Raw genomic sequence first — 20,736 nt, 5'->3', positions numbered from 1 at the left:
CTGCTCCTCCGCCGCTCCTGTGGGGTGGCTTCCTGGTCCTTACACTCGGAGGTCAGGACTCAACCTCTGCAAGGCGCCTCCCTCACTGGCTCCCGGTCCAGCCTCTGACGTCAGGGCGTCCTGGGACTCAGGCTCTCATCCTTTCCCCGTGTGTCCCCATCACCTTGGTGATCTCATCCGGTCCCTGCGCCTGCAATGCCCACGTGTATCCCTCCAGCCCAGACCTGTCTCTCAAACTCCAGACTCCTCTGTCCGGCTCTGCCTGAACCCCAGACGAACACACCCAAGATCAAACTCCCTTTCTTCCCCCAGCCTGCCCTCCTCTGGCAGCTCCGTGGAGGGCAATACCCAGGTGCAGTTGTCTACAGCCAAAACCCTCAGGCCACCCTTGACTTCACTCTCTTAGGCCCACGTCTCATCCAGTAGAATAATCTAATTAAATTAGTATCTATTATTAATATATGAGGAACCCAGCTGCTTCTCACCACCTTCTCTGCTGCTACACAGGTCCCAGCCACCATCATCTTGCCCCGGGCTGCTGTAATAGCCCCTTAAGACCAGACAGTAGCTACGGCGGCCCTTTCCAAATAGAAGTGACCCGTTTCTTCTGGGTTGTGCTTGGTGCAGTTGCTTCTGAAGAGTAGGGTCTGGAAAGAGGAACTGAAAAAGTGACTTTACAGTGGGAGAACCTGACACAGCCCACCTCAGCCAGGTGACCAAGGTCCACATCATCAATGATAAGTCACATTGAGGGTGTGTACCCCTGATGTGACATGATGAGCAAGGCACTTCACCTTGGGGGTCTCCCTCCCCCATACCCATAACCACAGCCTGACCAGGAGAAAAACATCAGACAAACCCACATGGAGGGACTTTCTACAAAATACCTGACCAGGAGTCCTCTGAAGTGTCCAGACCATCAGAAACAAGGAACGTCTGAAACTGTCACAGCCCAGAGGAGCCCAAGGAGACATGACGACTAAATCCTGGATGGGATCCTGGAACCAACAAGGGACACGAGGGAAAAACTAGTGAAATCTGCACACCCTGTGGAGTGTAGTTCCTAGTAATGTACCAGCCTGGCTCCTTAGCTGTGACAAACGTCCCATAGGATGTAAGACGGTAACAATAAGAGAAGCCGGGTGACTGGGGTAGATGGGAACTCGCTGTTCTATTTTTGCAACTTTTCTGTAATCTACAACTGTTCTCGTGGAAAATACTATTTTTCAAACCCAGGAATCAGGGCCTCTGTCCTCTGCTCAAAAGCCAGCAGTGTAAAAACCCCAGAGTAAATGGCACTGTCCTCACAGTGGCTTATGAGGCCGCGTTGATCAGACTCTCTGCTGCTTCTTTGAGCCCCCCTGCTTCTCTCTCCCAGCTCAGCCAGGCGGCCGCTATTCTGCCCCTGACATGCGCCACGCGGCACCCCTGGAGAACCTTTGGGCCAGCTGGTGTGGCTGCTCTGAACGCCCCTCCCACAGAAAGCTGTTTGGTTCGATTCTAAGCGTCTGCTCAGGTGTCACCTCCTCAGTGGCGTCTAGCCTGACTGTAATCTACCCCCAGCATCTGCTATCCGCACCCCCAGACCCCTCACCCTGCTTGAGACCCTTCTCTCTCCACATCACGTATCACCTTCTAACATACCAGAGCACGTACCTATTTATCGTGTTTATTGTTTACTGTCATCCCCCGCCTCAGAGTGTCACCTCCCCAAGGGCGGGGATCTTTGTCTCAACGTTTATGGGTGAATCAAATGCCCAGAACAGTGCCTGGTATGCGGTAGGCGCTGGACACGTACATATCTTTGAGTGAATGAATGAATGAATGAATGAGGGCCTCCCCCTGCTTTCGGGGCAGGTAATAGTTAAAATAGTTAACAGGGGGACCAACCATTCAGAGCGGGTACCTCACGTATGCTCATGCCCAGCACTGCCTTCTGATTTGGGCTTGTTCATGTCAAGACTGTCCTGGCAGGAAGCACGATTCCTCTCCTCCCTCTTGGAGATCTGGAAGATTCTACAAAGCATTCTTGATCGCTTGCCGTCCACACCTCTCATTTGGCACTTGAGTCAGTAGTTGCCTCTTAGGGACACATCTTATCTCCCAGAGAATGTGGGACAAGAGGCCACTCCTGGGAAGGGTATTGAATGAATCAGGGAGGAAGGAACCGTCCTCTGTCACTGTCTAGCCCCAGGCTCTGGCTCGGAGCCTTAAATATTGGAGACCTCACAGACGTTGGCTGTTGGGCCGTTCCACTGCTTCCTGTCATGGCAGCCTGGAAAGTTGTTTCTATACTCCCATCTGGGACCGCTTCATTGGACTTGGCCTTGGGAATCTTCCCCTTGGCCTGGTCTTCCCCCAGCTCCTTCCTGGACCCTCAGCCTGGGTGCTTCCAGAATGAAATATACCAGTTTCCATGACTAAGAGAATCTATTGCCTCTGTCTTTGATTTTTCTCTTCCCCTCCCCATTCTCCAGACTGAAAATCTGGATTCCCCATGGATTTAGACAGTGGCTTTCCAAAAGGAAATGCACTCCAGAGTGAGCCAAACCGGGCTTGGGAACCTAATGTGACCATTTACTAGCCATGTCACGTTGCTCAGTTTACGGAACCTCATTGAGCCTCGTCTGCAAAATGGAAATAGCCGCCCCGGCCTGCGCAGTTTGTTGTAAGGGTTAGGGATGATGTGTGGATAACAGCAGAGGGTCTGGAGCACGGCAGGCACCGAATAGATGGAAGCTGGTATAGTCATCACCCCCCTGGGAGCCCCTCCCAGCTGCCTGCTCCCTGCCCCGCCTCAGAAGAGGGGCTCCGCAGACCACCCTTTGCCCCCTGCCACGTCCCACGTCCCCAGGGGGCTGCATCCACCAGCTCCCTGGACCCCTCCTGACCCCACAGTCTTTCATCATGAGTCCGTCTGTGGGAGTCGCGGCGTGAAGCAAAGTAATAATAAGGAACAAGCATGACGGGCCCCCGCCAAGCACCCCACAAATAAACAGGATGTTTGCAAAGGAAAACCAACACAGCCCCATCGCTGCTAATTAGATTCATCAGCGCTTCAACAAGGCCCCCTCGTTTTGTTTGTTCGATGTGAGTGGATGGCTTTTTTCTTCTTTACCTGAAAACACAGGAAGAAAAAAAGCAAACTCCCGCAATTTACCGTGGTCTCACTGGATTGGCAGGGAAGTGGGGTGTCAGCTTTCTCAGACTCGGCTGATCCCATGAGGCTGAGTCTGTAGGTGGGGTGAAGATCTGTAAGTCACTCAACAAACATTTGGAGCATCTGTCGTGTGCCAGGCACGCCCCGAGGGGCTGGTGACATACACGTGGATGTGACCTGTCAGCACAGGCTCAGAGTTAGTAAGGAACCCAGACACCCACACAGAATTGGGTTCTGGTGCATCCAGCTGTTGCTGCACGGAGGTGTGCCGGGTAGCGCTGGGATTTAGAGGAGTGACGGGAAACCCATCCAGGACTAGGTAGCGAGGAAGCACTCCTGGGGGAGGTGATGCCGGGCTGAGTCAGGAAAGGAACGCGGGGAACTCTGGGACAGGAGTCCTGGGTCACTCACCTCTGCCACCTCCTCCATCCCTTCGCCGACGGCACTCACCTCTGCCACCTCCTCCATCCCTTCGCCGACGGCACTCACCTCTGCCACCTCCTCCATCCCTTCGCCGACGGCCCCACCTGCCTTCTCAAAGAGAAGAGAACCCCCTTGACTTCTAGCAAACCTTTTCTCCTCCTGTGTTTTCTCTTCCGCTCCCACTTCCTATGGTCAAGGCCGGGCCCTCCACCTGAGCCCGTATCCCGCCCCACTCACCTGCTCAGGTGCCCCTAGCATCTGTACCTGCATCCTTTCTCTCTTTCTCTGCTGGGTCCCTCCCATCAGCGCACACCTGCTGAGTCTCTTGCATCTTCACAGAAACTTCTCTTGGCTGATTCGGCCCCTTCAGGCCAAGCCTTCTTGCTGGTACCACCTGCATTTGCCCACGTCCCTCCCTGCCCTCCCACCATCACCCCTGCCCCCGCCCCTCCTTGAAGCTTCCCAGTCAAGGTTGCCTGTGATCTTGTGTTGCTAAATCCAATGGACCCTTCAGTGGCCTTGGCCTCTTGCCCATCGTTGCCCAGTGGTGACCTCTCCCTTCTTCTTGGCTTCTTGGAGTCCACCCGCCTCTCGGAGTTTCCTTCCCAGGCCCATTTTGGGGCCTCCTCTTCCTGCATCAGTCCCCTAAATGTGGGTGTTTGCCAGTGTTCCACACCTCCCCCCCCCCACCCCCATGGTTTCAGTTGCCATTGCTGTGCCAGCATCACCCTTGCCCACACTTCCTGCCAGAATGTCTGTGATGGCGGGACGTCTCTGTTTGAATGTCTCCTGCCCTTAGTACCACCCCAAACTGAGCCCCCAGGGTTTCTACACCCATGTGCCTGCTGTCCCCGAGAGAGACCCACCTGTCACCCAGTGGCTTAGACCTGGCGATGTCCCTTCTCTCTCCTCTCCCCTGGCCCCTCCTTTTGAATAGCTCAGCAAGTCTTGCCCATCCTCCTGGACTTCTGCAACAACCCCTGGCTGTCCCCGGCCTTCAGCCCCAGGACTCGGCAGGGCTAGGAAAGGAGATGTCTGTGGGATTCCCAGAGCCACCGCTTGTTCCTTCAAGCCCACCGCCCACTGGGCTCTCGGGGTGTGCTGGGTGTTGTCAGGATGCTGTGTGTCGGGGGCCAGTGACTCCCCCCAGGGCAGCCTGGGGTGCCACAAGCACCAGTCCTTTCCCATGCCCTGCACGTGCTCTGTCCTCTCGGGAGAGGCTGTGAAGGATGTGGCGAGGGTGGAGAGGGCATTCGTCTCTGAGTTGACTTTTCCACCCTCCCGGGAACGTGGGCCGCCAGCCACACAGGCGGCCCCGCTGCACGGGCTGAATGGGGCTGTGTTCCTGAGCAACGGTCAAGGGCAGCTTGAGACAGAGTGTGTGTGAGTGCGTTATTTCCACGGACCCCCACCTGGAAACCACTCCCGGCCTCACCCTGGAAACCAACACTCCCATGGCCAGGAGCTGGCCGGGGCGGGCATTCTCCCTGTGTGGCATCTCAGGGGACCTGCTGCCCACTTGGGCCTGGGTTCTGAGACAGCCATTGTCCTCCTGCCAAGTGACGTTGCCGGTAGGCTGCTGGGCCTCCCTCCTAGTCCCCATTCTCCTCCCTTTGACACCTCTTTCCTGGGGCTCCTGTGGAAAGGAGGCTCATTGATGATTACTGGCTTCTGTTCTCCCAGGAAGTGGCCCAGGTGGGGGATGTCATAGAGGGTCCAGGTATGCCAGGGCCTGTGTTAGTAGGAGCCAGACAGACCTGGGTTGGAATCCCCGCCACTCACAAGCTGTGTGACCTCTGGCAACTTCCGTAACCTCTCTGAGCCTTGGTTTCCTCTTCTTTAAAGTGGGACTAATAATACTTCTCCAATAGGGTAGTTTCAAAGAGTAGAGATAGTGAAATAATGTCTGAAGAGTACCTAGCACAGAACTATAAAATACCAGTCGCTGCTACTCTATTTATAGATTCAGAGTTGGCAGGGAGGTGGGCGTGGGAGAGCATTGGGGGCCCAAGCTCCCAGGCACTCTGAGAAGGCCGTCCTGCCTGGTGTGGTATCACAGGCATCCCAGGGTGTTGGCCGTCTTGGGGCCCAGTGGTGGCTATATTTCAGAGGAGAAAGGAGTCATCTGCCATCTCATCAGTGTGGTAGGAACACAGAGTATTTTAGAATTTTCTAGGGGAAGAGTGGATCCTCCCTCCAGAACAGGAATTCTTCTCCAGCACAGGGGGGACCAGCCTCTGCCTGGACACTCCCTCGGACTGGAAGCTTCTCCTTTGCCAGGCAGCCTCCTGGATCCCGGGCAACATGGTCTCCCCTCTTCCCGGATGCACATCCCTTGTTTTGTCAACCCCTACTCTTCACAAAAGGGAAGCCCTCTGAGGGCAGGGCCTGGGCTGTCTTCGTCTCTGCACCCACATAGGCCAGCACATGGTGGTCTCGGGGGCGGGGGGGTGACTTACCCCCCAAGGACTTGTGACCATTTCTGCAGACATTTTTGGATGTCCCAACCTGGGAGGCCGTGGGTACTCCTGGCCTCTAGTGGGTAGAGGCCAAGGATACACAGGACACACCCCGTGACTAAGAATGATCCGGCCCAAACTGTCAGTCGTGCCGAGGGTGAGAAACTCCGCCTTAAATCAACATCCCACTTTAAGAGCCGTGCCCAGACCTGAACACAGAACGACTTGTGTGGGTTTCCTGAGATTTAAAAGACTGAAAATGGAAGAAAACTCAGACAACTTCATTTCCATCTGGCATCCAAAAGGAGAATTTTGCAAAGGAACTCCGTACAAAGTGCTTAGATTTTTTTCTTCCTCCTGTGTATTCACTTACTGGCATCTGCTAGGCAGCCTGTGAATGGGCTGGAGAATCAGAGACAATGGGTCCGAGACTAGGGCCTTTTGTGGAGGCCCTATTTCCGGGCTGGGCTTGAAGCTGGGGACGCCGTGGAGGAAGATGGTCTCTGCCCTTCGGATGCTCAGGCCTTCCAGCCCCGGCTGCCTGCTTCACAGCGTGTTTCTTCTCAGCCTCCGGCACTCATGGAGGGATTCTTAGGAGAGAAAGGCTGGAAACTCCAGGCTCAGCGCCGTCCCTGCTCTCTTCCTGTGACCTCCGGGTGAACCGCTCCAACTTCTGGGCCTCAGTTTCCCAAACCTGCCCGTACCAGTCAGGGTTCCCAGAGAAACAAAAACCAAGAGACCATATAGAGACATATAGAAAGAGCTTTGTGTGAGGAATTGCCTCCTGTTATTATGGAAGCGGAGAAGTCCCGTGATTTGCCGTCCGCAAGCTGCAGACCGGGGAAAGCCGCTGGTGTTGTTCTAGTCCAGGGGAGCCTGGGAAGCCAGTGGTGTAAGTCCCAGGTCAACCGAGAGCTTCCACCCTTCCTCCACCTTTTTGGCTCCTGGGACCCTCAATAGATTTGTTGATGTCCACCCACGTGGGCAAGGACCCTCTGCTTTGCTCAGCTCACCAATTCAAAGACTAATCTCTGGGCTTCCCTGGTGGCGCAGTGGTTGAGAATCTGCCTGCCAATGCAGGGGACACGGGTTTGAGCCCTGGTCTGGGAAGATCCCACATGCCGCGGAGCAGCTGGGCCCGTGAGCCGCAACTATTGAGCCTGCGCGTCTGGAGCCTGTGCTCTGCAACAAGAGAGGCCGCGATAGTGAGAGGCCCGCGCACCGCGATGAAGAGTGGCCCCCGCTCGCCGCAACTAGAGAAAGCTCTTGCACGGAAACGAAGACCCAACACAGCCATAAATAAAATAAATGAATAAATAAATAAACAACCCCTCTCTTCAGTTTAAAAAAAAAAAATACTAATCTCTTCTGGAAACACCCTCACAGACACGCCCAGAAATGACATTTTACTAGCTCTCTGGGCACCCCTTAGCCCAGCCAAGTGAACACATAAAACTCACCATCACACTGCCCACCCACTACCCATCTGTGTGAGTTTCCTGTGGCTGCCACCACAGAGGACCACAAACTGGGCAGCTGAAACCAGTTCGGGAGGCCAGAGGTCCGAAATCAAGGCACCGGCAGGGCTGGTTCCTTCCGGAGGCCCTGAGGGAGAAGCCAGTCCGTGGGCTCCCCGGCAATCCTTGGCTTGTAAGACGCGTCACTCCAACCTCTGCCTCCATGGCTACATGGCCGTCTTCCCTGAATCTCTCTGTCTCTCGCCACCTTCTCTCTGGGTGTGTCTCTGTGTCCAGATTTCCATCTTCTCAGAAGGGCACCATGACTGGATTAGGGCCTGATCCAGGATGACCTCATCTGAACTGGATTACAGATGCAACCACGCTATTTCCAAATAAGGTCGTATTCTGAGGTGCTGGACGGACAAGACTTTGGGGGACACTCTTTAGCCCAGTTCCCCACCTCGAGGGGTCGATGTGGTTAAACTCAGCTCGTTACTAACGGTGCAGGGACTAAAGGCCTGGAGGCCCCTCTCTGGTGGGTTACCTTGTGCGGGGACCTGCCGCCCCAGGCCCTGGTTCCTGTCCCCTGGTGGACCAGCCTGGCTTGGGCAGAGATTGGACAGCACAGGAGCGAGTGGGCCTGGATTAGTGTGGGTCTGAGCAGCTCCAAGGACAGGCCAAGGATACCCAGGCAGGCGGGGTGGAGGTGGGACCGGCAGGCATGGGGCGGAGGGGGCCTGTGTGTTTTCACGACAGTGAGTGCCTGTGGATGGGCTGTGGTTTGCATGGGGACTTGATGCCGTATCGAGCTGTGCGCATTGATTGGGTGACCACAAAGCCGTCATGCAGCAGGAGGGAGCTGCCTGATGGCCTGTCCCCACACTGTCCCAGGCCTCCTCCGAGTCACTCGGGGAGTTAGGGGTCGAGTGACCAGAGCCGGTGGGGCTCTGCCCTGGAGAGGCCTTGGGTGGGACGGCTCTGACCCTGCGACTCCTCCGTCCCCCAGAACCGGCAGCAGCCAGGAGGCCTGTTGGGAAGGCAGCCTATTTTTAATGAACAAATTACTGTCCTTGTTAACAGCACGAACAGGGCTTTGAGGGATCAAGGGAACCGGGGCTTGGGAAACAGCCACTAATGTAATGAAGAGGATGTGTTCCAGATGTGGCCTCTGGCTCAGCAGACAGCTGCCTTGGCCTCCTGGGGGGGAACCCGGAGCTCCTGGCCGGGAAGGAAGAGGAGGTGGGCGTGCAGATGGCAGGAGCGGGGTCGGGCTGCCCGAGGCTCAGGCCACGTGGGACCAGCATCCCTCCTTTCCCAGCACAGGGACCCCCTTCCAGAGAAACTCGGGCATCTCCACGCGCAAGTGGTTGTTCACGTAGCAGTCGCTGTTTGTGAAGACACGTGACATATGGCTGCTGTGAATGCAGTACCGCCTTTAAATGGGTTTTTACCTTTTTAGTCACAACAGCAGCCTTTCGCTTTTGACAAATGGCCATAGGTGTGTGAGACGCATCAATTCTGTCGGCAGATGGTGTGGGCTGCACGTGCGCTGCCCTGGCCCCCGTGTTGGGGACCACCGGCTTACCTCTGTGGATCCCGGGAGCAGGCTGGGTTGGTTGCTCGGGGACCGTGGAGGGGCTCCGATTGTATCCTGAGTCCCGGGAAGGCGAGGATGGCTCAGGATGGAGGAGCGCATTTGGGCTCTGTGAGAGGAAAAAAAAAAGTGGATTCATGTGTTTGCCTCCGTCTCCCCCTCTTTCCTTCCTGCCTCCGTCCCTCATCTCCCCTCTCCTTCTGCACACATGTGTTCAGCCACGCTGGGGACACAGTGCTGGGACAGGCCCGATGTACAGGACACAACAGTGAAAAAGGCCCCCTCTTAGCCTTCCAGAAGCCTCCTGGACTTCAGTTGGAGAAGCAAAAAAAAGGGGGTGGTTCCTTCAAGGCGGGGGCTCCGTTTCCCACTTGCCCCTTAACGAGAAAAGTCTGTTTTCAGTTGTCTTGTCTTTGGGGGATCTGTTTTAAAATGTCACTTAAAGAAGGGGTTCACCACTTAAAAAAATTAAACAGGGGGCGGAAGGCTCTGATGCCGAACCCGCTTACTTGCGGTGTAAGCGTTACCAGGAGGCCAGAGAGGTGCTGGGCTCACCCAGAGGCTCGGTGTCGGTGACAGGCCTAGGCCAGCACCCGTGTGCCCCCACCACCCCGTCCAGGCCCCTCCTTCCTTCCCCGGCCGGTGGCTCAGCTGGGGCTTGGGGGCTGGCCTGGAGGGGAGTCTGCTGTCCCCGGGAGGACCGTTCATGTCCCTGATAAAGGCACAGGCCATCCATCCATGTTTTGCCCAGAGCTTCACACTTAACTTGCAGCTTCTCTTCTGGGAGGGTCATTTACTGACAAAATTACAGGTTTAAAGTGGGTCCAGTTTAGCAAGTGGTTTCTATAAAGAGCAGAGCCGTGTCCCCAGGGGGTGAGAGCTGGCGGTGGGGGCGGTGGGGGGGCAGGGAGCCCAGAAGGACAGGCACCATGTGTGTTCACAGATTTTATCAAGTCATAAACAAGGCTGGAGAATAAACAGTTAAAACTGGCTGGCGCACAGCATTGCCTCGGCCAGCCGGCTGGCAGGAGGGCCTGTGCCGCCCGGGCCGTCCAGCGCCGGCCGAGTGGCCTGACCCCGGGAGGGCAGGGGGTTAGGTGCTAGGACTGACCCCTGACCCCGACCCCCAGCCCCAGCAGCTGCCCCTGAGCTCCTGCAGACCTTTGCATTCCGCACGTGCTCAGATGGTTCCCAGATAGCGATGAGGGCAAATGGTGTGCGGCTTGGTGGTGACCAGCTTTGGGGCAGGGGGACCCCTGGCACCTCCCCCTGGGGAGATGCGCTGAGAAAAGGCTGAGATTTAGGGCACCTGCCAGCAGCTCTTCACTCGGCCACCAACTGGCCGTGTGACCTCAGCGCAGTGACCCAAGCCCTCTGAGCCTCCTTTTTCTCATGTGCTAAAACTGGAAGGAGAACATTTTAGCCTGCAGGGATAGCCCCGAAGTTAAATAAAACAGTAAGCACAGAGTACAAGGTGAACGCTCCTGTGAATGTATAAGGATTCCCAACATCATCGTTATAGATATTGGTAGATAGATCTGTATATATAAATATACGTGGCTCTCACTGGATGAGAGCTGAGAGCCAGAATGAATGGCATGGACCGTGCTGTCTGTGGTTCCAGGAATTCTATGCCTTCTCTCTACCAGCTGGTTCCATACATAATCCCAGAAAGTCCCGTAAGCAAATATTAAGCTCCCCCCGTTTTATGAAACGGACATCGCAGAAGTTATATACTTTGCCCACGGACAGTTGTAAATGGCGGGGCTGAGATTTGACCTTGGGTCTCCTGTGTCCCGATCCAGAAATCTTACAGCATCAGGCTTTCATCTTCCACCACATCAGCTCCTCCTAAGTCAGCAATGGGAGTGGCCAGAAGCCTGTGCCAGGCAGGGAGGTACTTACTGGGTGGCCAGAAGTGAGGGAGAGTCTCCGCCCTGCAGCCCCCCATGAGATAGGGAAGAGCGGAAAGCATTCAAAAGTCAGGAGTGTTCAAGGTAAAGGAAATACAGGTGAGCCTAGGAGCAGCCCAGCTATTGGCAGGAATGAGCACAGGTGCGATGCAGGTGAGCTGAGTCCAGGTGCACTGGACCAGGCATCCGGGCGTGGACTTAGTACCGAATGGAGTTAGGAGACGGTCCCTGGGCCCCCGGCTGAGAACCAGGGTCCCAGAAGGAAGTTGTCAGGGTCCCGCCGTGCCTTCCTGGGCTGAGGGTGGGGGGAGGCAGGTGCCAGCCTCTGATGCCAAGGTCACCCCTCTCCTCCACCCTGCTCATCTCCCCCCTCTGCTGAGCCACTGCCGGGCTGTGACCAGGGCCTGCCATGGGTAGCCTACGGAGGCTGAGGGCTGAAGGCCCCACCAGATGAGAGTGGAGGCAGGAGGGCCAGTAGAGGCTGGTACCTGCCACCCTGGCCTGTGTGCCCTGTCCCTGTCCTTCCTCATCTCCTGGGTTGGGGGGGGTGCATCAGAGTCATGTGGCCTCACTGAAAGTTGGGGCCTGCTGGGAGGGAAGGTGGCCATGGGCTCTGGACACTGCATTGCAGGCACCAGACCTGCCATCAGCTGACCAGCACCGTCGCTTCAAAGGCTGGAGAAGGGAGGAGGACAGAATGAATAAATACACAAATGTGTGAAGGTGTAAACAGTGCATCGGGATAGGTGCTTCTGTACGGGTCACCTCAGTTCATAGTCCTGCCAACCCATTTTACAGATAAGGAAACCAAGGCTTACTAGGGTGAGTGAAGTGACCTGTCCCCGGTCTCTGGGCCAGGTGTGGAGCCCCATTGGACTTTGATGCCATGCCCTGCATCCTCTCCAGGTCGCCCAGCTAGGAGTCAGAGTAAGGACGGGGCCCAGATGTGCCCAACTGCGTACTGATCAATAGATCACTCTGTAAGGCTACTTTTCCACGGAGGCCCCGTGGCCTCCACACGCACGCATAGGCCCTCGCTCCAGTCTGCCTGGCGCTCCACATTGCCCAGCGGTTCCGTTCCAGAGCTGCCCAGGCCCCCCGTCTTGCAGACCTCCCACCGCCTCTGGCCAGAACGCTCGATCTGCGCGTCTGTGCCCGGAACAGGCCAAGCACGTTAGGACGGGCAGCGGGTGGTGGGGGGGAGGCCTGCCTGGGATGTGAAGCGGGCAGGACCTCGGGGTCAGTGGGCTCCCTGCCTACCCCCCGCCCAAGGCCGGCATCTCCGATTTCTGTAATATCATGTCTCAAGGGTTTCCTGGTCAGCACGCCTGGTCCGTGTTCGTGACGCCCTCAGGCTGCTGGCGGCTGGTCCTGAGGGGCAGAGAGCCCGACAGGATGGGGCCTGTTCCTCCACCACCACCCCCCTCAGTCCCCTGGCCCCTTGCTGCCCTCCTGGCTGCCTTCGTGCATTCCAGGAGGATGGGCCCTGGCTGGGGCCTGGGGAGGGAGGGGTGGTGGGTGACGTCAGGCCTGTACTGACGCTGCACCCACCCCGGCCCTTCTCCCAACTGCCTCTCATTCCCCTGTCAGTGGCAACTCCCGCTTCCTGCCCATCTCTGGGGCTGTGGTGAGCAGCTGGGGCCATCTGGGGCTGGCCTGGACCCCAGGCCGCCTTCCCATGGCTGCATACCTCATTAGGAAGCAGCTTGTGGCGCTGGCCACGCTGCTGAGCCTCTGGAGGTTGCCCTGCGATGTCCTTGTGGCAGGGAGCGTCCAGTCACATGCAGAGCTGAGCACCACTCACGCGGCTGCAGGGCGGGCGTCCGGGCAGCATGGGGGGCCCCCTTTCTGAGCCTTGTCCCCCACTCCCGGGAGCTTCATGGGGGCTCTGACGCCGTACTCGGCTGTCCTCTGGGCCCACCCTCCATCGGGAGCCAGGGGGCAAGAGACTCACACAGCAAACGGCGGGGACACGCTGCCCCCGACCTGGGCCCACCGCACCTGCTGTTCCAACCGCCCCACGCACACCCTCTGCCGCGCCCTTGCCACGTCTGACTGTCACGCGGCTGGGGCATCTCATCCACACTCTTCCCAGGACCACCACCCAGGCCCCCCACACATACACACAAACTACCCCCTTTACACAGCCCTTCTGCGGCCCCCAGGCCTGTTTCCCACGTGTTCATCTCACCATCTTCTCGCCCCTTCACGCAAATGCTGGCGTATCCTCCCCACTTTCCCGCTACCTTTCCTTCTCGTGCCCCTTCCCTCCCCCACGAATTCATTCATTAGCATTAACAAATGCTAACTGAACACCCACCGTATCTCAGGCTCTGATCTAGGAGCTGACCATAGGGTCATTGGAAAAAAAGAAACAGGCAAACATCTTTGTTCTCCTGACATTTACCTTCTGGTTGGGAGATAACCAACAGAATAGATAAGTCAGTTTTTTGTTTTTTTTTTTTAGTTTAAACAACACAAATGTATTATCTTACAATTCCGGTGGTTAGAAATATGACACAGGCCTCACTGAGTAAAATCAAGGTGTTAGCAGGTCTCTTCCTTTCTGGAGGCTGTGGGGAGAGCCTGTTTTCTTGCCTTTTCCAGCTTCTAGAGGCTTCTTGCATCTATGTTGTGCACCTGCAATTAATATGATATTATAAATCAACTCTACTTTAATAAAAACAAAAGAGAGAAAGTACATCAAGACAACATTTTCAGTATAACGTAAAAGAAGTTAGAATTCTAAAGTGATCAGTATTTTTTTTTTTTTTTTGGCTGTGTTGGGTCTTCGTTTCTGTGCAAGGGCTTTCTCTAGTTGCGGCGAGCGGGGGCCACTCTTCATCGCGATGCGTGGGCCTCTCACTATCGCGGCCTCTCTTGTTGCGGAGCACAGGCTCCAGACGCGCAGGCTCAGTAGTTGTGGCTCACGGGCCTAGCTGCTCCGCGGCATGTGGGATCTTCCCAGACCAGGGCTCGAACCTGTGTCCCCTGCATTGGCAGGCAGATTCTCAGCCACTGCGCCACCAGGGAAGCCCAGTGATCAGTATTTTAAGTAATATAAAGTCCTTATATTTTGAGACCATCTTATATATACAGTTGTAGGATGCTGAAATCTATTGATGTGGCCCTCCTATACCCAAAACACCCCTCCTCCTGGGGCCTCAGATGAAAGACAACCTAAAGTAACATAAGTTGTATCATAGGACGATAAGTACAATTTATATGTATTAGATGCTGATAAGTTGCTATGGGGAGGGGGAAGGAGGGGGAATAAAGCAGGAAAGAAGAGAAGGCATTTTGGGGTGTGTGTTGGGGGGTGTGTGGGTGTGTCTGTGTGTGTATGTGTGTGCATGTGTATATGTGTGTGTGTCTGTGTGTGTCTGTGTGTGCACGTGTATATGTGTGTGTGTCTGTGTGTGTGTGTCTGTGTATGTGTATCTGTGTGTGCATGTGTGTATGTGTGCGTGTGTCTGTGTGTGTGCATGTGTATATGTGTGCGTGTGTGTGTGTCTGTGTGTATGTGTATGTGTGTGGGTCTGTGTGTGTGTGTGTGTGTCGGCCTTGAGGCGTCTGATCTAGGACAGCCTGACGACATGTGACTCAGGCCCTCTGGTACCCTGATCAGGAAGGCAACACTCCAGCCAGAGGTGGTTGGGCGTCCGGGCAGTGGTCCGGTGTCTGGCCTCTCTCTGGAGCCCATAAATCCGCACCAACTCCACCTCCTCCCCGCCCAACATTCGGCCTCAGAGGCTGGCGAGGGTGGATGGTCCATGGCTGGGCCCCAGAAGTTAGGGGGTTTGGCCACGACTAGGTTTGGGGAGATGGTTCTTGAGATGGAAGTAAGAGCAGACAGACCTGAATTGGAATCCCAAACTTATCGTTGATTAACCGTGAGTTACGGAGTAATTTTTTTAACCTCTGAGCCTCTGTTTTTCCTTCTGTTCAGTGGGCAGGCTGAAACCTACCTTGTAAATTCCCTGTGGAGATTAAAGGAGACAAAGCAAAGAATCTCCGTGGTCTGTGCTCCAAGAGGGAAAAGCATTGAGACAGGACCTGGGTGGGTAAGTGAGGGGACAGGGACACCTTAAATAGAGGGCTGAGGCACCAGGGCCGGCTCCAAGCCCCCTTCGCGTGCCCCTTCGCCCTGCCCCGTCCCAGGAGGGAAGGAGAGGAAAGAGCAGGGCTGGGAACCAGCCCTCGTCACATGCCCAGGCCCCCGTGCGGTGCAACAGCCACTTCCCGCCTGTGTCTCTTAGAAGACTTCTGCCTAATCTAGTTAACGCCCCGTGATCCGATTACTCCATGAAAGAAACCCCAGATCTGATCAGAAGGCATCATGTGAGTGGCACGGGTTGGCGGTGGGGGGCACTGCAGAGAAGGGGTTCCACTTTGGCTGCCACTTGCTCCTCCCCGAGGCCTCTGGCCCTTCCAAGCTGGGTGTGCTGCCTCTGGCAGGCCCGGCAGGTGCCGGATGCAGAGTCCTGTGCCACCGCCCGGGAAAGCAGGTGCTGTCCGGCTACCTTTAGCCCCCTGGCCTGGGAGGGGAAGCCTTCCCCTCACCCTGGCCCACCATCCTTGCTCCCTTGGGTGGGGCGTGCCTGCTTAGTAAGGAGGAAAGTTGCAATTGTGGCAACGAGTGTGGGCAGGGGCGGGTGGGGAGGGTGAAGGGATGGGTGTTCAGAGTCGGCCGGCGACTTGAAGAACAGAGGTGTTTGGGCCCCTGCCCTGCGTGGACGCTTGGGAGCAGCTGTGAATCCAGGCTGCTGAGGGACCTGCAGAGACCCCCCCACCCCCCGCTCCAGGTGACATACACCTGGCGGAGGACGAGGATGGAGGCACCCACAGTTGAGGGAAGACCTGGAGCAGGAGCCAGTTATGTCCCTGGGGGAAGGAGGGGGGCGGGGGAGGGGAAGGCCATGCTGGATGCTGGGACGCTGAGAGCTTAGGGAGGGCCACCTGGGCCTCTCACTCGCCACCTGTAGAATGAGCAGGTTGACCGGCTGGGATCTGCACCCTCTTCCCGCCTCACCCTGCTCCGTGCGCTGCGAACACTGTTCCTGGGTGAACAGAGGTTTCCAACACCCCAGCATATTGGGAGAAGGCCATGTGGACGGGCCACGAATCCACGGCCCTTTATTCCGTACCTTCCCCAAAGCGTGTGGTGTCGCCCAGGGCCCTCATTCTGGAGAGGGGGACAGGCCGGAAGCCACCAGGGCCTGCCTGCCCGTCCAGTCACCCCTTCTTACCTGTGCATCCCTGGCGAGCCGCCCTCGGTCCAGGCCGCCTCTCCCTGCCCTCTCCGCCCTTCTTCCCTCCGAGCTTGGCTCCCGGCATGCCCTGGTTAGACTCCAGACTGCCACAGTTGTGTAAGTGGGCTAACCAGGCAGGACGCCGACGGGGACAGATGGCCGGGGGCGTTGGCAGCGGCACAGAAAGAGGCTGTCACATCCTCTACCCGCTAGCCTGCCTAAAAAATCAAAAAGCCTCCGTCTCTTTCCCTCCAATGCTCCCTCTTTGATTGGGTTCCGCTTCCATTTCAATCATTTTTATTATCCCAATAAAATCTGCTCTTACACATTCGAATAGTACAGGTGTCATCCTGCCGGCAGGTATGGGGTAGCAACTTGTAGCCAGCCTCTAATTCCCCAATGAGGGGACACCGTGGCCTTGATCGTTCCAAGTGGTAGATGGTGCCAAGGTCACGGAGGCTTGTCTGTGGACTTTTTTCTGGCTGTGGATTACCTTTCTCTAGGTGTTGAGGGGCTATTGGTGGAATACATGTTGCAATTCCCTGACTGCGTCTTTATTGACAGATGAAGGCAGGCACCTAGACTCATCCTCAGATTTTTTTTTTTTTTATAAATTTATTTATTTTATTTTTTTTAGTTTTGACTGTGTTGGGTCTTCGTTGTTATGTGCAGGCTTTCTCTAGTTGCAGTGAGTGGGGGCTACTCTTCGTTGCAGTTTGCGGGCTTCTCATTGCAGTGGCTTCTCTTGTTTCAGAGCTCGGGCTCTAGGCGCACAGGCTTCAGTAGTTGTGGCACACGGGCTCTAGAGAGCAGGCTCAGTAGTTGTGATGCACGGGATTAGTTGCTCCGCGGCATGTGGGATCTTCCCGGACCAGGGCTCGAACCCGTGTCCCCTGCATTGGCAGGCGGACTCCTAACCACTGTGCCAACAGAGAAGCCCCATCCTCAGATTTTTAAGTTGAACGTGGCCGCGGAAATCAACTCCCTCCTCTCCCAGGCGCCCACCCTGTGTCCCCAGAGGGGCCAAGTGTGCTGCTGGAGGCCTTTGATCTCTAGTTGAACATCAACTGCATCGCCCCCGGCCCCGCTTACCTTTCTAGTGCTTGGTACTTTTCACCTGTAAGGTTTCCTAACAGCTGTGTGATCGCTGCCCTCTGGCTCTGTCCCCATGTCACAGGTGAGCAGTCTCAGCCACGTGGAGAGCAGGAGGGGCCCCCAGGTGTCCTGGCGTCCAGCGCACTTTTCTAGTTCTTTTCCATGCTATTGTCTGTTCTTGCCCACCTGGTCTCTCCAGGTGCATAGGCTACCGGGTGAGATACAGGACGCCCAGGTAAATGTCAATTTCAGCTAAACAAGGACTCATCTCTTAGTATAAGTATGTCCCAAGTATCAGGTGTATATGCTGCATTTCCTGCAGGTTTGGACTGTTGAAAACCCCAGCTCTAACAGTCTGGGGTTGACATTTAACCGGGTGTCCTGTTAACCCAGAATGGGGCCCAGGAGGAGTGTACTGGGAACCAGGAGAGCAGAGGCAGGACTGGGTGACCAGAAGCCCTGGCTCCTTCTCCCCAGGCACAGTGCCCATCACTAGTCACCTGTGGACTCCCCTGACCTCAGCAGACCCCTGCCCTGCCCTCTGGATGTGACCCCCACCCAGAGCAGGAGCAATGGGGACCAGCTGCCGCCAGGCAATGAATCACCTAGCAAGGTGGGCACGCCGAGGAAGGGCAGATTTATCTGGGCCCTCTAGCTCCTGAGATTTAGCGTCTTTGATCCTTAGTTTCTGAAGGTTTGGAGTGTTGAAAATTCCAAGTGTAAATTTGGACTGTTGTAAATTGCAAGAGTCCAGAGTCTCAAGGGGCAGAGTGGGCTGTTCTCTACCATGGAAGGATGGTGTTGAGTCTTTGGCATGTATCTGTGGGACCCGCAGGCGTTGGGGCATCATCTCCAACGGGGGAAGCAGATGCCTGGGAAGGAGGTATCACTTGCCAGGGCTGTCAGTTCTCACGCCTCCCACACCTGCTCACGCCTGGATTCCACTAACAGCCTCTTAACCGACCCCTCTGATCAGGCCTTTCCTTTCCTTCCATCCCGCAGACGGCTGTCTGAGCCTTCTTGCTAAATGTCCTCTTTCATCAAATGCCTTCCGCTTCTCAAAGGACCCACTGGCTCCCCGTTTCCTATTGAGCCAGGACGTTGACCGGCCCCCCCTTTTAAGAGTCTGTAATTGGCAGCCTCCTATCTGCCCACTTGGCTGCCCCCAGGCCCTTGGCCATTTGCAAGAGGCCACATTCCAGAGAGGAATGGGCATGTGTGCAGGTATTTTCGGCCAGTAGCTGCCTGCTTTCTCTTGAAGGCTGTCCCCTATTCCAGCCCTTTTCAGTTCACCTGATTACAGCAAGGACAAAGGCATAATTAGATGCTAATGGCACTTAGCACCTCTGTGACACCTGCAAATCGCAGTGGCTCTACAGGACTGCTCAGGATGAACCAACTGCTCTGTCCTGCTGGCTGGGGATGGGGCTCCGTTACTGCCCAAACACACGCACTCTTGTCCCCCTTACCCCATCTCACACCCCACGTGGGGCTCCAGTTTCCAATGACCAGACCGGAGTTAACCCTGCTTCAGGGCCAAGCAGTGCTGACGTACGAACAGCACTGTGAACAGGGCTGAGCGCTACCCCGTGACTTCCTGTTTCATCCCCACCCAATGCTGTGTGGCAGGTGGCAGTGTCCCCACTTAGCAGATTAGGAAGCTGAGGCTTGAGGAATAAGGGACTTGCTCAAGATTCACACCACTGGTAAGTGGGAGAGCGGGATCCAGAGCCACCTCTGTCTGGTTCCAAGGCCACGTTCATTGCCCCACGCTCTTCCTTCTGTTTCACTTCCCCAGCTCTGCAAATCTGAGCCCCACCTCGAGGCTCAGCTCTCCCTCGGGGCCTCCCTCACTCCTGTTCTATGTCTCTAAATGCGTTGAGCACCTATAACTGTGCACCTCGAAAGAGATCGAAAGAGACGCTGCCTGATGCTCCAGGGTTGTGTCTATGTGTGTGCGCAAATCTGAATCTCTCCCAGCTGGACTGTGCATTTCTGGTGGCCTGGAAATACACCGTCACACCGTAAAGCCGCTGGCTTAGAGAGGAGCTTGTAGTCGGCACTAAATAACCACTCCTAGACAGAGTGAGTGGTTGCAATGCCTGCAGTTTTTCGTTCTTGCTTAAATAGATCATTGACTAACAAGTGAACATCTCCCCTTGAGAAAGTCGTGCGTGCCATCACGGTGAGGAAGCCAGCTCTGGCTTTAGTTACTCTGGGTTTCCATCCCCACTGTGCACTAGCTGTGAGACCTTGGGCTTCTCTGTGCCACAGGTTCGCGGTCTGTAAGATGGGCCACCAGAAGGGGCCCCCCCTTTTCCGAGGTTTGCTGGGGGAGTGAAGTGGCTTCGTGTGTCTACGGCACCTACAGTGCGGGGAAAGGTGCCCCATTACATCCAAAGCCTGGGATTGTGCCACCCTGGCCCTCGGGAACTCAGGGCACTGTGACATCTCCTCACCCTCCTCAGATGTGAATTGCAAGGTAATCCTAGCCTGGGTGGATCGAGAGCAAGATTTCTCAGCCTTGGCACCTGGGCACTTTGGACCGGCTCATTCTGTGTAATGGGGGAAGGGAAGGGAGCTGTCCTGTGCCTTGTAGGATGTTTAGCAGTATCCCTGGACTCTACCAGCTAGATGCCAATTATAACAATCCAAAATGCCTCCGGACATTTGCCCCGGGGGCTTAGGCTGGGTGACAACATTCTCCAACTGGAGAATGCATCAGACTCACCTGGAGGGCTGGCTAAAACACAGACCGCGTAGCCCCACCCTCAGAGTTGCTGATTCCTGGGGTCTGGGAAGGCCCCCAGAATCTGCGCCTCTAACGAGTTCCCAGGTGCTGCTGCTTCAGCTGTGCCAGGGACCCCCACTTTGGGAACCACCGAACAAGAGTAAGATGGTCAGGCTGTAGAGATATTGAGGTTAGTGAACATGGTACTGAGAAGAGGGAGGACAGGAGAGGAGTTTCCGGGAGAGGTACCTCCCTGCAGGTGGGAAGCATTAGGAACAAACGTATAGATTTTACTGGGAAAAAAAAAAAAAAAAACAGTAACAACAGACTCAGAAGCAGTGAGGAGACTTGGAAAGGAGAGCGGCTGCACGCTTAGGCAAGGAGAAGCTAATTCAGGGAGATTTCTGTGAGCCAGCTCCAGGGGAGCCTGACAGAGGGCCTGATGGGCATGAGGAGGGCTGTCTGCCCAGGAGCCTAGGGTGGGGATGCCTGGACCCAGACAGAAAGGCTCATTTCCTGAAGGGCCAGAAGAGCCCGGAGAGACAGTGACTCTCAGCTCTGGATGGGAAAAGCAGCTCCAGAAGTGGCCGCGGACTCCTGTCTCATCTGTGAGTGAACCTGCGCCAGGATGACATGAGTCCCTGCGAGA

The 20,736-nt window shown here is 55.9% G+C and overlaps 1 protein-coding gene across 3 annotated transcripts in view; it reads left to right on the top strand.

Annotated features, from left to right (window-relative positions):
* Positions 1-20,736, top strand: part of SDK2 (sidekick cell adhesion molecule 2) — a 266,360-nt gene that overhangs the window by 30,139 nt on the left and 215,485 nt on the right. The gene's annotated exons all lie outside the window — the stretch shown is intronic.

This window comes from Balaenoptera musculus, chromosome 20 (assembly GCF_009873245.2).
Source record: "Balaenoptera musculus isolate JJ_BM4_2016_0621 chromosome 20, mBalMus1.pri.v3, whole genome shotgun sequence".
Taxonomy (NCBI): Eukaryota; Metazoa; Chordata; class Mammalia; order Artiodactyla; family Balaenopteridae; genus Balaenoptera; species Balaenoptera musculus.
The sequence above is the reverse complement of the archived record's forward strand: the minus strand, read 5'-3'. Positions and strand labels throughout refer to the sequence as shown.